Source organism: Cupressus sempervirens, chromosome 7 (genome assembly GCF_028749045.1).
Source record: "Cupressus sempervirens isolate cs-2001-9-10 chromosome 7, ASM2874904v1, whole genome shotgun sequence".
In the NCBI taxonomy this organism is placed as follows: domain Eukaryota; kingdom Viridiplantae; phylum Streptophyta; class Pinopsida; order Cupressales; family Cupressaceae; genus Cupressus; species Cupressus sempervirens.
Genome location: NC_143124.1, coordinates 718,858,064 through 718,881,575, shown reverse-complemented (window position 1 = coordinate 718,881,575; position 23,512 = coordinate 718,858,064). Strand labels below are relative to the sequence as shown.

At 34.0% G+C, this 23,512-nt stretch overlaps 1 long non-coding RNA gene across 1 annotated transcript in view; it reads left to right on the top strand.

Annotated features, from left to right (window-relative positions):
* LOC149549244 (uncharacterized) overlaps positions 1 to 23,118 on the top strand; it is a 105,356-nt gene extending 82,238 nt beyond the window's left edge. Inside the window, exon 2 of the long non-coding RNA XR_016354066.1 lies at positions 22,754 to 23,118. This is a non-coding gene — a long non-coding RNA (uncharacterized LOC149549244). The remainder of the gene's footprint in view (positions 1 to 22,753) is intronic.
* Positions 23,119 to 23,512: the final 394 nt, after the last annotated feature.

Below are 23,512 nucleotides of genomic sequence, written 5' to 3'. Positions count from 1 at the left end.
TATTACTTTTGGTGCAGAGCTCAAAAGGAAGCAAGGTTTTCTTATTTGCAACACACATTATTACCAAGGCATACTTGTTTCCAGAATAACTATCCTTCAAGGAACACTAACCAACACATCACAACTCCTTCCGACTCCTTTGAACATCCACAGTACCCATTTCTTATTGATACAATTTCTCACATCAAATATCCTCTCTTAAGACACTATTACTGTCACACCATTCACTTGTCTCACAAGGTTATGACACATCCTAGTTGCAGAGGATGGACTAGACAATATGCAAATATCATTCCTTAAACCTAGAGGCCCAAAACAGAAAAAACATCCACTCTTTTGTTTCCACCATGCCCTCTGGGGGTACTTGCCCTATAGAGGCCTAGTTTGCTACTAGCGCTATTTGAGGGGCTTTCCACCAACAACTTATAAACTTCCCAAACAAGTACCAAAACAATTATCTGTTTAGAATAACCTTTTAGCCCCTTCATAACATATTATAAAATTGGGTTCTAGTTCGCCACATTAAGGGTCTCAAATATTGACTGCTACCACATACCTAATTAGTGAATTAAGTCACTTTTCCAAAGCAACCCTTAAGAAAAGGAATGTTCTCTTGAAATCATTTCTTGCAGTGGATCTGCATACCCTTGAATACACCAATTCCACAATTAGATTGGACCTAGTCCACCATTTGTAATTTTGCAACCAAGTTTCCTTCTACCCATGACCGACTACATTGAGATGCCTGGTCTTTCAATTTTCTATTTTCCCAAAGGTCTCCACCTCATGGTTTAAAACTGAATGTATCCTATAGTATATTCAAGACCCTAACTTTCCACTAGTAGTTAGAATCTTCTTATGGTGGAAAGTAAAGATACAAGCATTTTATTACCAAAATTCTAGGTAGGTGAGGGTTTGGTGCCTATCTGCACAAAAAACAACAATAAGTTAAAAAACAACAATAGCTTCCTTAAATGTAAGTGGGTTGGCCTCAAACCACTTGCAACAAAAAGTAAACTCAATGCTCCATGCCTCCATGTGCATTAACTATCCATTGAATTCGTACAGGATCGTACAATGGAAAGAAACGATCAAATTGCTAGGAAATAGCTCTATTGCTCCCAAAATCAGATTCTTCAACATGTCATGTCTTGATCAACTGAGACATAAATAAGCACAACTGAACTTCCTCAACCACAAGCATCCGAATTATGAACCACTTTTGGCTGTTGAGAGGAAGTTTCTCAAAAGTTGTCAAGCAATTTTTGAGCAATTTTGCAAATTTTGACAACTTTATAGCTCCCTACTTCCTATCACCCCAATTACATTGTAAATAGGTCATATGTGACCCTTAACATCAATAAAGGGCAAATCTTGCATTTCCATATGCTTCTAATGACCTTTGACCAAAGTTGACCAAGTTTGCTTATACATGCTAAACAAGATCAATTGCTTTGTTTGCATTACAAAATGGATTCAAATCCATACAAAATGACATTAAATGGTCCTTACGACATTATTAAACTCAAACTTAAAAGAAAGGTGGATCTCTATGTTTCCCATGTGGTGCTCATATGGTGCTTTGGTGCTCCTATGCGGAGTTCACTAAAAGATTGATTGGAAGATTTAATAAGAAGGATCCATAATTACATTTCAAGGGGTTAACCCACTTTAGATAGTATAGATCAATTGAAACTTATATTGCATAATTTTAGAGGCTTTTGGTCCTTGTAACATATATTTTCACAGAGGAGAGTTTTGGTTTTGCTCATCAATGGTTAGCGAATCCGTTAAAAGGGTGGATCAAAAGTCTATATCCTACCTCACCATAGAAACTTACAAGAGAGCCAGTGATATGGAACCTTCACCATCAAAGAGTAAATTTCAATCCAATAGTTATCCTTAGAAATGAGACAAGGATAAAGTCATTTTATAGGGGGGATCACAATAGCCTTGGAGTGATCCTTATAGGTCAGACAATGAGCAGTTGAATGACATCAGAAGGAGGAAGTTAAGTTTCCAATGTACGGAGCCATGGGACCTTTTGCATAAGTGTGTTGTCAAAGCAAAAGTTGAACAAATTGCATACTTTTCAATTGAAGAATCGACATTGGATAAATCTGAACAACAATTTGATTCAGAAAGCAGCGATGAAGGAAATGCATCAAAAGAGGAGTCTAGCGATTAAAGGACCGTTGCATGACTCACAATTCCTAGAAGGCAATAATTTTCAAAGTGAGGGGTGTAATAGAGGGACAATGAGTGATCTCTTTGATGGATGCTAAAGCTACTTATAACTTCATTGACGAGGCTTTTTTGAAGAAGAGACAGTTACAGATGGGTTCAAAGTGATAGTAGCTAGTGGGCATAAACTTTACAGTACTTGTAATATCTCTAATCAACATATGTAGATGGGTGACTATGAGTTGGTGGATAATTTCTATGTAGTGGACATGGGTGATTATGATGTAAATCTTGGTATGACATTGACAAAATCCTTAGTAGAGTATACTTTCAATTTTGAGAAATTGGAAATGAAGTTCAAGCACTAGGGGACCAAAGCGGTTCTTAGGGGATTATCAGATGGTGGGCTTAGAGTGGCATCACTTAGAAGAATGGAGTTGTTGTTCAAACATGATGAGGTAGAATGGGCAACATTGTGCCTTGTTATACCTTCAGTTTTCAAGCAACAAGTCAAGAGTCACCACCTTGATATATAGAAGGTGATATTTGGGCACACTAAGTTTTTTTATAGTATTCCCCACGGAGTTCCTCTTGAGAGAGGAATAGAGCATGCCATAAAATTGTAAGAAGGGGCTGAACTAGTGATCACCACCCCTTGTTGCCATCCTAAGAAGCATAAGGATGAAGTTAAGTAAACTGCTAAGGAATTGTTGGAGATGGGACACATCAGCTAGAGTAAGAGCCCTTTTGCTTCATGAGTATTCCTGGTTAAGAGAAAATATGAAACAATGAGGATGTATATTGATTGTAGTGTTTTGAATAAGAAAACAATCAAGAATAGGTACCTTGTACCACAGATTGATGAGTTGATTAATGAATTACATGGCCGGTGTTACTCTTCAACAATAGATTTAAGGTCGGTGTACCATTAGATCAAGAAGAGGGTTGACGATATTGAGAAGATATCCTTCAGGTGTCATTATGGCCACTTATACTTTTCGTATATGCCATTTGGGCTATAAGCAATGTTCTTGCCACATTCATGAGCTGAATGAATAAGGTGTTAGGGAAATAATTATTAAAATTTATGTTGATTTTCTTTGATGATATTTTGATTTTTAGTAGAACTTGAGAGGAGCATTTGTAACATTTAGAGGAGATCATGAACATTTTAGAGAGTGAGTCTTCTTATACCAAGGAGTCAAAATGTGAACTTGACATGACAAAGATTTCATACCTTAGCCATATCATTAGTACAGATGGAGTGAGAGTGGATCTAGGTAAGATTGTAGCCATTATGGAATGACCAACTTCTACAAGTCTGATTCAACTTAAGGGGCTCATGGGTTTGTATGATTTTTAGAGGAGGTTTGTGAAGGGCTTTTACAAACAAAACCACTATTTACAAATTTGACAAGAAAGGAGCCTTTGAATGGTCTAGATCAACTCATAGGTGTTTCAATTACTCCAAACAAGTGATGTCTTCCTGTTTAGTTTTAGCATTGCCTTACTGCACCAAACCATTTGAGCTACAATGTGACGCATCAGCAGAAGGGATCAGTGCAGTATTGATACAGGAGAAGCGTCCGATAACTTATGAGAGATGGAAATTGAGAGTGGGAGAGAAAAGCTACTCCATTTATAAATAGTAGGTGTTGGCCATCATATGCATGCATTGGTCAAGTTTAGATCATATTTGGTAGGAGGCTGATTTGTAATCAAAGTAGATCGTAGCAGTATTAACACTTAATGAATAGAGGAATCTCAACGATAGACTTCAAAGGTGGATCACTAAGCTACAAGCATACTACTTTGGCATCGAATATGTCAAAGGTAAGAAAAACGTGGTAGCATATTTACTTTCATGTAGGTTGCACATGTTCTTTAGTTGAGATATCAACTAATTGGAAAGAAAGGATTGAAAATAGTATGGAAAGGATCCATGGGCAATAGATGTAGAAGAAATTTCCTAGGATGACAGGTATACGGTGATCGGTGGTCTCATATTCTATTAGGGGAAATCCTAACTAGAGCCTTCTTCACACCTTAAGGAGGTGATTTTGAGGACATTTCATAATGCTCCATTGGATGGATGTCCAAGTTTCTTTAAGACACATAGGCAGATTTGGGAGAGGTTCACGTGGAAGGGAGTTAAGAATGAAGTCTAGAAGCATGTTAGATAATGTCTAGTTTGCGAGGAGAATAAGAATGAGCATGACTTTCCAACTAGTTTACTCCAACCTTTACCCATCCTAGATTAGAAGCGATAGATTATATCAATAGGTTCAGGGTAAGGACTGCCTCTATGTGGTGGTTGACAGGTTGATAAAATTTGCACATTTCTGTGCTATTACAACCACCTATACAACAACACAAGTGGCTGACTTGTTCTTCAGGAGTTGTTTAGACTTCAGGGGATGCCTAGGGATATTATGAGCAACAGGGACAATAAGTTAGTGAGTTTAGTTTGGTTGGAACTCTCTAGGTTGAGTGGTATTGAGCTTACTCCTAGCACTAGTTATCATTCATAGATTGATGGCCAAACAAAAATTGTAAACAAGTGGGTTAAAGGTAGTGTTACTCGGGGACACATTTTTAGAATAGTTCCACTCATCGTGGAAATAGGGATGTCCTGGAAACTTGGAAACACATCCCTAGGCTATCTCATACAATTACTTCAAATAATATTTGAGCTTTGATAATTTTTTTGACCTCTACTCTCATTTGAGCTCTCAATTTAAATTATTTACCACAAATGTTATATGTTGAGGTTCTACAATGTGTTAAATCATGCTTTATCCATGTTTTCATATAAATATTTAAAATTTCTCTATTTTTTATATAGTCATCCCTACTACATCCCTTGCTTCAGGAAAAAATAATTCGCCCTAGAACCCTGTTTCCTTGGCCCCCCTCCCTTTGTCTTCCGTTCCGAAAACCTAGAGTAACATAGGGTGAGGGGTTCTTACAAAACTATGTGTCAAGGCAACATAAGGCATGGATTAGGTGGTTGCCCTTGGGTGAGCATTGTTACAGTACCACTTACCATTTGAGCATTAGGATGATATATGGGTGTTAGGCCCCTTACCTCATGGGGTACTTTTTGGAGATAGCAGAGAGTCCAAGGCAAAGGATTTGTTGGAGGGAAGTCTGGACATCCTGAGGTCATTGCAGGAGAATATCCAACAGGCACAAAACTATCAAAAGTTGTATGCTGATCAACACATAGTTGAGTGTCGCTTTTAGGTGGAAGACATGGTTTATTTGAGACTTCAAACCTATAGGTAATCTACACTTAAGAGAAGTGTTGCAGAGAAACTTAAACCTCAATTTTATGGTCTTTTTAGAGATTCTCAGCACATTGGGGAGGTTGCCTGCTAGCCACAATTACCAACAAACAAAAAAGTTCACAATGTATTTCACGTCTCAAGACTCAAGAAGGCTCTTGGCCACAATGTAATTCCATTCGTAAATTTACTAGCCTTAGATGAAGAAGGGAAATTGATATTGGTTCTAGAGGCCATCATAGACACCAAGGAGTACTCAAATGGACAAATGGACTAGTGGAGGATGCCACATGGGAAAATGAACAGATCTTGCAGCTTTCGGAAATGAAATTGCTTGAGGATGAGCGATATTGGGAAGGGTAGGCTATAATGCTCCCTTTCCTACACAGGTGATATGATGTTGTGTTAGTCTATTTTTCCATGGTTTAGTAGGCTAGCTAGAACATTTAAGGGATCTTGAGGATATTTGGCCTAGACAATTTCAATTGTCGGTAAGCCTAAAATATTTTTGGTGGTTTTCAGATACTATTTATAGTAAGTTTGTTGGGCCAGATATGTAATATCGACAGTTCATGGGTAGTTCCATGTCGATGGTAATTGTTTAATATCGAATGGAGAGTTTAGTAATCAATTCGTATTATTTATCAATTTATCAATAAAGTTGAGTTATAAAGTCAAATTAAAAGATGTAACTTTATTGATATGGGAAATTAAGTTTAAAGGGAAAGCTATTTAAATATTTCTATTTATCCCACATTGGTTGGTAAAGTGTGCAGGCTCTCTTGTAGTTGTGGGTGTTATTAAAGACTCTTGAGAGTTCTTTTTGGGTATTCTAGATTGCATTGGAAGTTTGTGAAATTAATTGGAGATTTCATCTCTAAGGGCTAAGAGGATCAAATCCCTCTTTGCTAACAATCTCTATGTTGTTGCAAGATACAGTTTGGTGTTTGAATCAAGGTAAGATCTGATTGCTTCATCTAGCTATTCATTTTCATTAAAGGGTTTCAGCTATCGAGGAGGTCGACTTGAGAAGTTGGAAGTTGTGTTTGGATTGAAATTGATACGATCAACCTTCCCTTTGTTGGTTGTACCAATCTGTTATCTCCTAGGAGTTTGTGTTGAGCCGTACAAGCCGAGGAAAGTGCCATATAGGTCTGAGCGTCAAAGCACTCTACAGGTCTGAAATTGTAATGTCCCCTCTTCTAGATTAAATTTGAACGCCGTAACTTGCAGCCATTTGTCAGTATAATATAGAAAAATTGTATGTGAAACACATTTAAAATATTGGATTAAGTAAATAATAATCTAAATATTACCCATACTACTCTTCCTAATCCTTCAGAAGATATCCTTCTCAAACCACCTAACCCTCTAGTGAGAATCGTATTTCAATTAGGTAATTATCTTATAAAGAACGCCTTCCTTGGGCCTCTTTGGGATCTCTGGTAACATTACTTGGTAGAGATCCCACCTCTAACCAAGGCTCTTATCTCTGACATATGCATATGTTTCACCACTACAATATATATTGTCTCTAAGAGATTCGCTACAAATCTCTCTCTAGGTTCCAATTTGGAATCCCAACATTCAATCAAGAATGTCCTCTACTCTTTGAGTTCTTTTAAAAGAAACTCGACATTCTAATGAATGCCTTCTACCAAGTTCTTACTTGATCTCTATGAGAATGTAATGCCCCTTTTTTTGGCAAGTTAATGTAGTTGATGGAGTTAGCTCATCATAGCAACCCTCGTGAGCTGACAGGGTGTTTTGGGGGTCCCAATTGTGGATTTGCTATTTTTAGTAAGTCTATTTTTGGCAGTGCAGTGGGTGGCTTTGGTAGTTGGTTGTCACCTGCAGTAAATAAGGTTAATAATTGTATGAGATCTTATTTATTCATTAATTATTAAGTTGCATTATTATAATAATATTTATGTTATTATAATAATGTTATTAAGAGATATTTCTAAAAAGTGTGTTAGAAAGTTTCAAGTGTTGAGAGTTCTTTTGGGAAACTTCCACAATTTCTGACGTGGAGTTTTTTAGGAAACTTTGGCCAACAAAGGATTATAAATAGGAGTTCATTTCATTGGGAAAAATATGCTAGAATATTTATTTTCTTTTGTTGTCTGTGTGGCTTTTTCTGAGTTCTGATTTTTGTGCCCTTGCTGAAGTATATGGGTTTGAATTATGAGTTGTTCCATTAGATCTACAACTGAAGTATTGTAGATTCAAATATGAGATTTTGTACTGAGTTGGCATTGACAATTGTGTTGAGATATACAATTGGCCATTTCTCGTACTGTTTTACTGTAGCTAAGGAGAGTTCTGTGTTGAAGAATTTCACTTGCATTGGGAAAAATTATTAAATTTGTAATTGCATTTTTTGTTCGAAGGGATTGGCTACTTATTGAAGTCTATAGGAAGCGTTTGGTTAGATGAGTTTCAGATTTGCAGAATTGGGAGGCTACGATTCATTTGGTTGTGCTAAGATTAGAATTTGAAGAGATTGGCATCCATCCTAGCATTACATTCCAAGCTGCGTTTGATGAGGAAGCTGGTTAGTTATTGTATATTTCATTTCCGGATTTATTGTGTCTACCTGCAACACTATTGTGTCATGTCCAATAAATGAAATTGTGCTAAGGCATTTAATAAAGTGGGGAGTTGCTCATTAATTGTCTGCCAATATTATGATATTAATTTCTAGTCAATTTGTGAATGTATCAAATTATTGAAAGAGTGGATAATCAATTCTCATATTGGTATTATATATAGTTATGTGCATCTATCCATCTCCAATTCATTTGCTTGAGTTTCGGGTTCACTTGCCAAGTGTTTGATGAATTGTCAAACATCTGAATAATTGATGTATTTTGAAGTTATAACTAGCTAGGGTTAGTTCAAAGAACTATAAATTTCTCATCTCAATCCTTGATCTTGATAATTTTATCTACCAAATGATTCATATTTATTTACGAAATAAACATATCAAATGGACATACTTCTGGTTCCCTTTAGTTTTTTTCATTTTATAATCCTTCATAGAATATATATTTACTTCAAGTCTCAACCTTCAATATATATTAGTTTAGTTTCATTACTTTCTCTACCGTGATGTCATTCAACTGTCTTAGACATAATTGTTTTTTAATCCTCCCATATTTTATTTATCATCCATGTTCTTTTCAAAGAGTTGCAAACCTTCATAATCACAATTCTTTTGAAAAGTCACAACCCATCATAATCACAATCCTTTGGAAAAGTCATAACACTTCATAATCAAAATCCTTTGAAAAGTCACAACACTTCATAATCACAATACTACCAAAAAGTTACACCACTTCATAATCACAATACTATCAAAATGTCACAACCTTTCATAATCATAATCATTTTGAAAGGTCACAACTTTTCATAGTAAAAATATTTTTGAAGAGTCACAACTATTCATAATTACAACCCTTTCAAAGAGTCACATCCTTCCATCATTGAAAATATTTGAAAAAAAGTCACTTGTTTTCTTCTCATTCCTCTTCTAATAATCCTTCTTTAACTCTTCTCTTCTTCTCCTCTTTCTCCCTCTCTAAAATAAACTCTCCTCCCTTCTATATCTTAATTTCAAGGAGTCATGTCTATTAATAAAATATCTCTTTGACTTTTCATTAGATTTAGTTAATTTATATTATCTATTTACTTACTTATTTGTGTTTGTTATTATTTATTATTAAATTCTATTTAGAAAGTTAACATACTTTCCATAATATTGTCTCTTGTATTTAATTAATTAATTTATTTATTCATTGTACTTCTATTATTTTCTAATTATTCAAAATATCATACTAAATATTATTTCATTGATAATATCGATTAAATAATAATAATTTCTTATTTTCCTATTTTAGTATTAGTTTTAGTATAACTTTATTATCATTATTTATTTAATAACATTATATTATCGAATTATTATAAAATTTCTATCTTAAAATAGGGATATGATAGAAATCCATTAGAGGGGAGCCATATTGGTCTGAAGACATTTACAATGAACCCTACTAGCTTGGAAAAGTGCTGTCTAAGGTCCGAGAGCTTCAAGGGGGATGACGTGAAAGGAGTTGGAATATACCATTGCTATTCATGCATTAAGCAATCTACATTGAGTTTGGGCAGCAATTTATGGTATGTGAAAATGTTGCAATATCATCATTGTTAGTTTTCCTAAGATCTGCTGCAAATGAACTAAGCACTGCCATAATTTTTGGTATGTGTGTTCCAAATGCAACATCCTCTTAGATTTATATTGAGAATGGGCAATGAATAGACTTGTCCCTTCGTGGGACGTGTCTATTCGTTAATGAGGTAATTAATATAATAATATATTTAATCATTTATACATATATATATTAACTTATATTAGTTTCTCTCATATATTTATATCTCAATTATATCTAATATAATTATATATATATGTTTATCTGATAGAAGCTATCAAACATCAATACTCCCTCTTAGCTAGGTAGGATAAACACAAGACATATTACACCATTGCTAATATTACAAATTTTATGGATATCTCATTTGATATCTTAGAAGTTTTCCACCATTTGATATTGCATTCGATATCACGAGTATTGGCCTCCCAGAATATCAATGATATTCACCAAATACTCAATAGGTTTTGATATCACATTTGATGTCAGGAGTATTGGCCTCCCAGAATATCAATGATATTCACCAAGTACTCAAAAAGGTTTTGATATCACATTAGATATCAAGAGTATTGGCCTCCCGAAATATCAATGATATTCACCAAGTACTCTCTGAGTAATGGCCTTCTAGAATGTTGAGATGCAAGACATTCACCATATACTCAATTTGTATCTCATAATACAAGTTATTGTAAGATCGTCACCCTACAATAATTTCTACAAATACAAGTGACATCATTGAAAGTCATCACTTCCTCACGATGTACATAGGGGGTGGGCCCATTAAAATCACATAACCACGAGGTATATTCATGAATAATAGTCCTCATGACTACTACAATTCATTGATCGCTGGAAAATCCACAACATGGTTTACTCCCGTTGAATTAATATGACAGAGATCACCGAAGTTGACTACATCATATCCTCTATGTGCTCCCTTTCTTTCAAAGTTGCCTCTAATAAAATGTTAGGCTCTGTTTGAATCTCAATCTCCCTCTTCCTACAATAACATTATCGGAGGAAAAGATCATGGAAAATAGTACTTATAATTCAAATAAGAATGTTAGTAGTTTAAGTCATGTCTGTTACTAACAACATAAATATATTTCTCATGATTCACATTATAATTTATATATATATACACACACTTTATATAAATCATTTAAACATATGACATATATTCCTTCATTCATCCAGATATAAATATATATTCAATAATAATAGTGAAGATCTAATAATCAATTCAAATATATATATATATATAATATTTTCATAATGTCAAATTATTTTGAAATAATTATTTGCATACCTCCTTTCAGCCATAGATAACGTGGTCTCAATGCTTAGACTAGAAGGTGGCCGACTTGAGTTTACACACTATCCTCCATTAAGGGTCAGTTTATCTGTTGAATATACATATAGATCATCGAAATGGCCACTTACCTTGGCATTGGGACACATTATGGTTTGACTGAGTATGGGACACACAGTCCTTCCCTTTCCAAGGTCACATGAGATCCTATCTCCCTGCAATGGCACATCAGGTTACCTATCGAAACTGATCTCCATTCTATGTATAATGGATCAAAACCCAATATCTTCCCTCATGGTGTCTACGCGAGATCGTGCTTGCAGTGCGAGGGGTTTATAATTCATTCACCCTTTCTCTTTATGCTTTTTCTGTAGATACTGCAAATTAAAACACTTCTATAATTACTTGCTTCTCTCATACATGAGCGCAACTGCCACGAGGCTCCAAATCCACTTGCAGACCCCAGTTCCAAGGTTATATATTTTATTGTCTAGTTCATACTGCCACTTTCAATTAGTCTTTGCCTTTGATTCTTCTACTGTTTACATTCTACAAATATTTGAAGCTCACCCGATAGGGTCTTATATATTTCCTGGCTACCCTTTTTCACCTGTCCTCATAAGTGGCTATTTATAGTTAATTTTAAATTCTTCCAAGTTTATCATTGAATGAATTGGGTTGGCTTCTTTGCTTGGCGAACATGATTGGTCAACTCAAGATACCACAGACATGTTAAACCAAGACCAGTGCATAGTTCCACACCGTTTGCATTTTGGGGCTGATCTGGTCTGTTTAATGGGGCTATGATTTTGCTTAGGCATGTGAACTTTGATTTGAATATGCCTGCACTCACATATATTTTGTCAAAGGTCCAACCCATCCGACTCAATCGATGTGTTGGCTTCTAATTGTTTTGAAAGCACAAAACTAGCTTTTATATTTTCATCGATGAATATCTAGACCAAAACTAGATTGGCGATTAGGTTTTTCTTGCTATCGTTGAACCTCCTTTCACATATGCTGACCATGATAGTCACAGATTCATGCCACCATATTCTTATTGCCTCTTCTTTAAAATCGCTGCTTGCAAACAAATGTCCTTGTCTTTGTATCATGTTGTCAACCATTACTTCAAACTTCACCATCATGATAATCATTGGTCATAGTATTCTTACTGTCAATTCATATTCATATCATTTCAGTTTGATTGCATATTTCTTCTTGTGGTTATATTTGCAGCCTAGCTCTGATACCATGTTAGTTTTTCTAGGATCTGCTGCAAATGAATTAAGTACTGCCATAATTTTTGGTATGTGTGTTCCAAATGCAACATCCTCTTAAATTTATATTGAGAATGGGCAGTGAATAGACTTGTCCCTTCGTGGGATGTGTTATTACTTTAATCAGATATACATTTATATATATTAAATAATATTAGTTTCTCTCATATATTTATATCTCAATTATATCTCATATAATTCTATATATATATATGTTTATCCAACATAAGCTATCAAACATCAACAATCATTAAAGTGAAAACTCAGAATCACCCTGCTTATATGTATTTAAATATTAATGATTTTAGAATAGTGAATATGTATATGCGAGTTTGGTTCCAATAATGCTGCTGTTACTGTAGTAAGTTGCACTATAGTCATTCCTGTGTTGTGTCAACTCTATAACCATTTTTAACTACTGTAAACTTAGAACAAATAAAAAATATCAGAAGTAAAATCAGTTTGTCACCTAGGTCTGGCCATTACTGCCATCACCTCTTAATGCCCTTTTGTTAAATGTGGCTCCAGTTGACTTGATAGCTACATCATTTTTCATGGACTTTTGAGCATGGAGTTCTCTGGTAGAACATGAACCTATTACAGCCCTAAAAGCTTGTTTTGTTATCTTGTATGGTTGCTTTAGCCAAAAATATTACTCACTCATGCTGCCCAATGCAATCTTAACCACCTCTTTCTCATAGAACATCGGAAAGTAGTTCTCAACATCTAACTTCTTATATTTTAGATGCATATCCTTTGGTTTCAAAACAAACTCCTTATTTGCCAGGTGTTTGTTTCTCAACCTTGTCATCTTCATGTGACATATTCTTCTATCAAAGCATGAATGTAGGCATAAACATCTTCAGTGTGAATTGCATTCCTCAATACACGGGAAAATACACGGGAAAATGCTGCAGTAGAGTCACTTAATATAAATGTTTGTGTGCTCGTCTGTTGAGATTAGGACTCAGTTCATCAACATCTATGACCTTATGAACAGGCATAATTAGTTTTTGAGCTTAGGGTTTGCATAATGATTGACAAATACCTGGAATTGCCAGCCAGGGTTTGAAGTTTGAACCGAGATGCAGTTGCAAGTTTCTTTTCTCTTAATACTTTTTTCACTCTTTGATTACTATGAGCGAGATTGGATTGAACAAGTGTGGCATGAATAGCTTTTCTATTTACCTCATTACAAGATTTCAAAATACAATGATTTGCTTCTTAGAATAGATTGTTCTTCTTTGTACAGCCACCCATCATCTTTCAACTTCTTGAGTCAATGCGCTAAATATTTAAGCATCTACCTTCTCAGGAGTTTTAGAATCCTGCTGGTATAACTCCCTTGATTAACTATTCTTTTTAATTTAGTTTCCTTTTAATCTTTCTTATTTTCTGATTTTTGTACCCATGTTTTTTGCTATTCCTTATCTTGATCTATGTCATTCCTTTTTTGTGGAACAAAAGATCTTACATTCATTTCTTTACAAAAGCTAGCAGTATGTCTTTAACCCTTGCAATTAAAACATGAAGTACCATAACGTAGAGTATTTCCATTCCTTATTACATTTGATCTACAGTTAGTTACTTGTAACCAAACTTATTACATGTACAGCAGTAACTATTGAAGGATTGAGTTCTACCATGTGTGAAACCATTTTTCATTCTATTTCTACATTTATTGGCTTTGTGTCCATTTTTTTTGGAATTATAGCACTGACCATTAAAGAGTTGAGGTGAGGAGGGCCTTCTTGTGTTTGTACTCATCCTATTCCTACATTCAACATCCTTATGCTCAAATTTATTACAGAAAAAAAACAATTATTAGAGAATGAGAAAGTGTTGGTTTGAACATGAGTAGGAATAGGTTTTTTTAAAGTTCTCTCTCCTGTTTTTGACTGGAGTAGAATAGTTCTGATTTCTGTTTGTCTTCTTGGGTTGATGTTTGCCTTTGTCATCTCTGCTGTAGGTTTTGGAACTTTCTTCATTTTCAAAGGCAAGACCGCACATGTCCTTCTGAGGCTTTTGGAAACTATCTTATCAAGCAAATCTTGCTACCTTTGAGTTTTATCCCCTTTTCAATTTTCTCTTTTTCATCATTTATTTCCTTCTTTAGAGCAACGATTTCTCATTCAAGTTGGGTACATCCTGCTGATTTAATAATAAGTTTTCCTTTCAAACAGTTAGCATTCTTCTTTCCTTCTTCAACTTGAACTTTTAGATTTACAATATCATTTTTTTCTTTTCTGTACTTATCATAAAGGATTCTACTTTCTCCATTTTCCCTTTTCAATTTGATAATTTCATCTCTCGCTATATTGACTTTGTCTTTGCATTCCTTGTTTTGTGAGATCTCAGCCTTTAGTTTAATGATTATCCTTTCAGCTTTATTGAATTTATTTGTGCATTCTTCACTTTCAACTCGAGTATTATCCAGATCACCAAGAGCAGTTCAGAGCTCTCCTTCCTATTCTATCTTACAGTCAACAGGATCAATATCCCAATCTATCAGTTCATTTGCCTCCAGATCTGCTTCTGGAAGGATCTTATCATCCATCATCACCAAGATTATTTCGTGTTTGGATAGAAGATCTACCTCAGTTGTTAGACTGTTGCCTTAGGAACCTTGCTCTGATACTGATTGTTAAACTCATCCAAATGCTGACAGGGGGCATAAACTAAAATTTATCCTTTATCGAACTTTAAACCATTAAATCACCTTGGAAGAAGTAAAAGAGCAGAAAAAAATCATAATATACAGACACTAGGATTTTTACATGGAAAACTCAAGAAGGGGAAAACCATGGCGAGGATTAACTTCCAATGTATGAAACAAGTTTACAATATTTGTTTTATGGTCGCTGCCAAGGAAGCACATTGCTTCCTAAACTTGTAGGCTAAGGCTCATTGCCCTGTTAAGGTTGTAGCTTCTGTCAGATTGATTTTATCACGAGTTACCTTGTTGATGGTAAATCATCTTTAAGATAAATATCTTATATATATAATATATATTACATATGTAATATAATATATATTACATATCTTATACATTATATATTATTATATAATAATAAAATAATATATTATATATATGCTTAAAGATGAGTTATAAATAATATGTTAACTATTGATGATTAACCATAGAGACATGTCTCTTTATGAGACATATCTCTTCCTCTCATATTTAATAAACCTTCAAGTTACATTTGGAAAACAATCAATCACATTGGCAATTGTTAGTACATTTGCAAGGATCCTAAAAACTTCACGATATCAGAGCCAACTGCAAATATAGAAAGATAATATAGTTATGATGGCACATATGGCACGGCATTACATTCAACATATCTATGGCCTTCATTGCTTCAATTAGAGTGGTTGTTGGGTGGTAAATTAAACAATGGATTCAAGAAAGTAATCCTAGGAGATAGAGACAAGCGGTCAAATCACCAAGGACTCGTATAGTCCAGATATAACTTGCAAACCTGTGATTCAGCCAGTGTGGAGTTTGAAACCAAATTAGAAGGGTTTGGATAGGGCTCACCTCACCATTAAAAGAAAAGTAAGAGACCTCCTTGAGGTGTAAGATCATTGACGTGGCCCAAAGGTCCTCACATGAGAGATATAAAATGTGAACAATCATTGCGAATCTGTCTATGAATATGTTGTGATATAAAATTTTGCAGGAAGTTTTTACCAATATCATGTTACCTTATTGGCTCGTAGGATTATTTCACTACACAAGTTGGTGATAGCGGGGATACCACAAACAAATTGTAGTGAACATGAAGAACACCTATTGTTTTGGACTGAACCATTTATCACTCCTAAAGACACAAGTTTTGAAACATTATTGTGAATACCCCAAAATCATTCTTATCAACGATGACATGAGTTTTAAAAGAAAGAAGAATGTGAATGCTCTGAGACAACAACAACCACGTTGAGTGTTCTAATCACGGGTGTGGAATAAACTAATTGGGCATTAGTAACTGTGGGAGTAAATATAGGTTGGTCACTCGATTAAAGGAATAAGTGGGCTCAAGGAGGTTCCAATCGCGAAGATTAAAGACATGCCACCCTCCAATGCTCTCTGTGCCATGCGAATGTGAAGGGACCCACCACCATTTTATATAGTTAAGAGGACCATGTAGTGTGATCGAGAAAACTAAAAATTGAATAACGTAGGGAAAGACCAAGCATACCTTGTAGGCTTCTCACTTGATTTGTTTTTTTTTACATCCTCTTGATAAGATAGGAATTGGTGACGAGTATAAAACAACAATGATTATAATTGTTTTGTGTTTAAATAAATCATAACACAAGTAAATCATGAGATGACATTAAACATGGGATTGTAGGCATAGTATTTGGGCATTGTGGAAGGTTCTGCATTCATATAGTTGAGCTAGGTGACATGAAGCATGTTTTGAAGTCCTATAGTTTATGATGGCATGCAACATCAATGTCTGTGTCAAATGGTATAAAGAGTCTGATTGATAGTGAAGTGTGTTGACTTGCTCTAAGTCTAGATGAAATCACATGAGGTACATGTACATACAAAATAAGTATAATATGTTATTGTTTTGTAGGAAAACGGAAATAGTATATATATATATGATTTGATATTATTAAATGTAAAAGATTAGTTGATGAGAAGCAAGATCTTATGAATATAATTGAATATAGATTAAAGTATATCTTTAAGTTATACATTTATCTAAATTGTATTGGAATAATCTTATATTATTATGCAAATTATTATTCTTGAGTGTTATATTAGTCTCTCTCTTTCCTATGTGTATTATAAGAGCTATGTGCCTTGATCTTTTCCTCTAAGAATTTTATTGCAGGAAAAGAGGGAGATTGAGACTCAAATGGAGGTTGATATTTCAGGCAACCTTTGGTGATTTCGATCGTATCGATTAAAAGGGAGTAAACCATGTTGTGATGGATTCACTAAATTTGGAATACATAGATTGCAAGATATTCATACACGTGGCACAATCATGCTCAATCAAAATATTGATGTATTGTGGACTAGTTTGAGAAAATGGAAGGACATGTTCGCTTCTACTGTTAAGCTAAATGAATGTTTGGACCTTCAATGGACGAAAAGAGGAAGTTGGAACTTAGAAAGGAGTTGCCATATTTTAATAAGAATAAGTGGGAATTTTACATTGTGGGGGGAAAAATAGTCAATGTTCCATTCCCACTTGAACTATCCTTAGAAAAGAAGATGTTCCATGATCTTCATGCGCAAATAAGAAAAGAAAGTTGGTACTTTACACATGCTACCAAATATTGTGCAGACTCAATCTAATGATAGTAGTTCCAAAGACCCTAATGATTAAGATGGATAAAGTGAGGCTTTTGAAGAAAACATCTTTGATGATTAAGATTATGAGATTCTTCTACATTAAGAGGGAGTATGACACTTCTTCGTAGGCAACGTAGGAGCTTAGAAGATTGATACTCAGAGGGAGTTTAAAAATACATGTGTGTGACTCCATGATTTTGATGGGCCCACTCCTATGTATATCATGAGTAAGTAATGACTTACCAACTAAAAGTTAGAAGATTGATATCATATTTAGAGGGAGTTCAAAAGGCATCCTTGGGTGAAGAGAGTTTCTATTGGAGTAACTAGAGAACTTGACTTCCCAGGATCATTGGTCAGAGGGAGAATTCTGAGGTGCAATCCTTTGTTAATTATATCTTCTCTATGAGGAGAAGTTCTAAGTGAAATTCCTTGTAATGCATTTTTCTGTGAGAGAATTAGGTGAGAGCCTTTGTACCACCCTTTGATTGGGTTCATGGTGGTTACTATTTCACATATGATATGTAATGAAAGGCGACGATCTTTCATTGACATATATAAACAAAAGGTAACCATTATAAGATGATGATTTTATAAATGGTAGACGTGTTATCGTGGTTCTTTGGGCTGGATTTTTTTGGACACCATGATAACGAACAATAAGAAGGTAACCATTATGAGATGACGATCTTATAAATGGTAGACTTGTTATCATGGCTCTTTGGGCCAAATTTTGCTAGACACCACGATAACGAACAATCAGAAGTTAACCATTGTAAGATGGCGATCTTACAAATGGTATAGACCTGTTATCATGATTCTTTGGGCTGGATTTTTTCAAACACCATGATAACCAACTTTTTATGGTTCTTTGGGCCGGATCTTGCCAGACAACATATAGACCACACTTAAGGTGGTGTTTTTTTGAAGTTATGGAAATTGCTTCAATTGTGTGTTATGAAAGGTGAGAAATTTAGCGTCATAGTGAATTGAATATCATACTGAGATGATATCTCTTCTTATTCTTGAGAGCATAATGTGTTCTATAAATCCTCCCAAGCTAAGATGGAGTGTTAAGGTTGTAGCTTCTATCAGATTGATTTTATCATGAGTTACCTTGTTGATGGTAAATCATCTTTAAGATAAATATATTATATTATATATAATATATATTATATATATTATATTATATATAATATATATTATATATATTATATTATATATAATATATATTATATATATTATACATTATATATTATTATATAATAATATAATAATATATTACATATATGTTGAAAGATGAGTTATACATATAAATAATATGTTAACTAGTGATGATTAACCATAGAGACATGTCTCTTCCTCTCATATTTAATAAACCTTCAAGTTACATTTGGAAAACAATCAATCACATAGGCAATTGTTAGTACATTTGCAGGGATCCTAAAACATCATGCCCTAGGGCAAGACACAATGGACTTTGCGAATTGAAGAACACTACTTTAGAGAAAGATACAATGAGTTGACAATGGAACGACATAGATTGAACTACTGTAGAAGAACATCCAACAAATGCTGATGATGTAGTCCTCTTTAAAGCACAAATAGCTAGTTACAATGTTTTCTCACACTTCATACTTATCTAGTGCTTTACTACCTTGGTATTCTTACATTACCAAACACACATCAATTGTCATATCACCATAAGAAGTAGACATTCATAAATGAATTATTGTTCCTTATATATCCTTTATTATATCCCGAACCATCCATTAAGCCGCCCCAAAAAGGAACTAGAAAATGAATTGTCATGACCTAAGGTAGGTCTGCCCTCAAGCATATGCCTTAATCTCTAAATTAGGTTACATATCAACCTATTTCATTACTAATTCTCAGAAACATCACAACATTTCAAGCCAATACAATAAGTTGGGATAAATCTCATTTGAAGGAAACACGATTGGTTCCCCAAAAATAATGTTGCTATCAAAATTAACCTTTACATCCTTGTGGAGATATCAAAACATTATCCAGATCAAAATGATAGCAATGAAAACCATCTACCACCATGATTCCAAATGTCATATCCCCTTTTCTAGCCAATGAGTTTTGTTGCACCATTAGCCCATTTAGCCTTGGTCCCATAGGCAAACCAAATTTTCTATATGATCAAAGCAATTTTTGGCCTAGCAATTTCTGTTGCGGGCTAATCAAGGTTGTTCAAGTGGGGTTTCCAAACACCTTACTATTTTTAGTAAGTTAGCAAGTTCAACATTCTTGGCATTTCAGGGTTGGACTAGGAGCATATTCTTGAGACCTTTTTGACAGGCTATTACACATGCATATTCGAGTCCATCTGATTAGAGATTTTAATGTCCAAAGATTTAATCAATTTATTATTAAGTGGCTTTATAACTAAAGTTTATATTGTTAATGCCATTTTATTATCAATGGGCACTTTATTACCTTAAGTGGAGGAAAAGTATTAGTGTTAAAAGGAAATAAAGAAACAAAAAGGGGGAATGCAAATAGTCACTTATTTGTTCTTAAAAGGAAAGGAGCTCATTTCCAACATACTTGATTTTTCTCTTGGAGAGTTATTTTTGAAAGCTTAACTTTCAACAAGTGAGAGGACATAGACCCTTAAGATTGGGTAGTGGATGTAAACTTGTTGTCAGTAGGAGACATCACGTAGGTGTTTCACATTGTATTCTAGGTTCATCTTTTCTATCATCCATTCTTGCTTTAGTTACTGTATTTGCAATTTGGATTTCTTAGTCTTTTTGCTGAAGATCTTCAATGAAATATTATTCTTGAAAATGTATTTCTACTAGATATTGATTTTAATAATAGTTTGAGACTCATTTTTATCGATTATTTTTCTGGGGTTTTTGTTGATGAAATCTGAAATGCATTGTATTAAATTATTTGTTTAAAATTTCTAAGATTCATTCAAGGGTTTTGAAAAAATATCTAGTTAGGGATATTACACTGGTAGTAGAGCATCAAATCTGCCATCCTGTTGGGAATAGTTTAGAGGTTTCATGAGAAACAAAAATAAAGAAAGTTCTATTAGATAGGGAAAACATATAACTTTACTAAAGATGGTCTTGAAAATATTTGTGAATTGATTCGACAGGATCTTGTATTGAAGATTTTGCAAAGAGGTTTACTTCTTCCATTGGTATTCTGGAGCTAAAATATTAATATTATTACTATTAGGAAGAGTCATCAGATATATTTAAACTAGTATTGGGAATTATTTTCGGTTGTGAGAAACTGCTCAGGAAAATCAAAGCGAATGTTCAACATAGAATATTATTAGTCAGGAGCTGTAGTTTATTATTTAAGTGGGCCTTACTATTTGAGATATACAAGGTCGCAAGTTTAAAAAATAATTTATGGAGTTTGTTGCATGAACACATTTATTCTGATTGTGTAAAATTCTAAGTCTTGTGTAAGATTGAGATTTTTTTTGATAGGTAATCGGTCGAGGCCTAGATTATTTATATTTATTATTAATATTAATTATTATTATGTGTTAATCTTGAGTATATTTGAACACAAGACCTCTTCGATGAGAGACTCACAATTTATCGATGTGTTGTAGGCTCTTACCTAAGATTTTACAAGTCGTTAAGTCCACTATTAAAGTGATGGCTTAAATTTTTCCCCGTGGGTCCTATATATTAGAGAATTTGCAAATACATAGGAAAATTAATACTTTGCAATTTCCTTATAGTCAGCGAAGACATATGGAATAGATGGTTATTTCGTTCATGATATTAATATTCCTCGTGTGCGTTGAAAGAAGATTAAATTTTGTGAAGCTCTGCAGTGAGCGGCTTAAATAATAATTTTGAAGCTTTTATTTAATCCAGACATATAGTTGCGGTGAAAAATATTTGTGGGTCGATATATTCAAGACTTTTATTTGGCTAAGCCTTTATTACGGGCTATCCTAAGTTGTCTAAATAATTCTGAAGAAAAGCCACGATTCCTTATTTGTTGCAACCATAGTTCAATGAATTTGAAAAATTCTTGATTAAAATATTTATTGGGAATAAATATAAAGCATTAAATTTATTTTTGCCCTATAGGTAGGGAACTAATGTTTTCAATAGACCCCCCTCTATTAATTTTTTCAATGTTTGAATCTTAACTAAAAGAGGGGTAAAATTTTTATTGAATACCAAAGAGAATATGACAACACCAGAAACAAAGAGCACTAAAGAGCTTTCTCTTGGTCAACAAGTTGAGCCAACTTATGAGATAAGTCAGGGTGAAGCATCCTATGATCAATAATGTTCCAATCTGATGCATCCTCAGAGGCCCATTTAGCCAAGCAATTAGCCACATCGTTCCACTCTCGAGGGATATGCATAAAAGACACAAAATTCAGAGAATTGCATAACTGAGTGATCTGTTGAATAACTAGAGCCATATGCCAATCCACATCCATAATGTTTTTTCTACTCAATAAATTCACAACCACCTGTGAGTTAGTCTCATAGATAATTCTTCTCTAGCCCTATTGACAACACTATTCCACTGCAACCAAGATAGAAAGGGCTTCCATGAGGTTATTTGTATGGTAACCCTTGTAGATAGAAAATAGAAACTGAACATCACCAGAGTTGTCACGCCCAACTCCCCCAATGCCAATTGGTCCAGGATTTCCCCGAGAAGAGCCATTGATAATAGCCATCAGTGTTGAATCTTACATTCTAAGGTCTAAAATTGGTGTATTTTTTTTAAATTAATTTTTGTACAATAATTTTTGAATTCTTATTGGTCTGTGCCAATTTTGTTGGGAGTAAAATTGATTTTTCTACACTAAAAATAGGGGAAAAAGTGAACAGATAATTATGCATTAATTAGACTATTAGTGGTGACGTATTTAGAGGCATGGGTGATTGTCTTGTGGAAAAATACAACCAACTAAAGTGACAAGTGTCTGAAGAATAACAAAAATAAAACTCTAAAATCTTCTGTAAGTTCTAATAGCATCCAAGATATTTCCTAATGTTCTATTAGCCTCAGTAAGTATTTTTTTGGCAGATTGTAGTGGTTTTGTTGGAGCCGTTGTTGTCATTGTTAGCATTACTGTTCACGTTCATGTTTTTCCTAACTGTGTTTGACCCACTGATGACATGTACAAGGTGGAGAAACCAGTCGACATGGTTCTACTGGACTGGCCAAACTTCCTTTTCTCTATTGAAATTTTTGCAGCAGCTTTAATGGGAAGAAGCTTGACATTTCACTTCTTTTCAGCAGTAGCAATCTTTGGCAGGCATATTTCTAGGATAATTTTTGGGATCACTGCTGGCAAATTATCCCGTGCAGCTTGTACTCTTCTATGAGAATGTTCAAGTTTAACTCCAAATGCACAAAATTTCATCCAAATTGACCCAAAAAAAAAGGGAATGCTAAAGCAAATTCAACCCCTCAATTATTTTTTAACTCCTTTTCAAATTTGCAACTCTTTGTATGCTGATTACACAATTTTGAAAATGCTTTTTGTTCATTTGTTTGGGAAAAAGTTGTAAATTTTGTATTCTTCTAAAATGCTCCATTTACTTCCTTGACTCTTAATTAGAAATGTTAAAACAAAAAAATAGAAGTCTTCCTCACAATTTTGTGGCTACGTTAGCTATAAATGCAAGGGTCTTAAATATATCATCTTAATGATAAGATTCAATTGTATTAATGCTTTTATGCAATTAGTTGCAATTGTTTATAAATAAATGGAAATTTTTAATACATATTTATTATATATTAGGGATTTGTGGGTCAAGTTAAAATATATAAAAATATAGTAATTTTATGTAGTAATTGTCCCTAATTACAAACAATAAATAAAATACAATTTATATTATTGTTTAATGTTTGCAATAAATAAATTATTATTTGATAATACA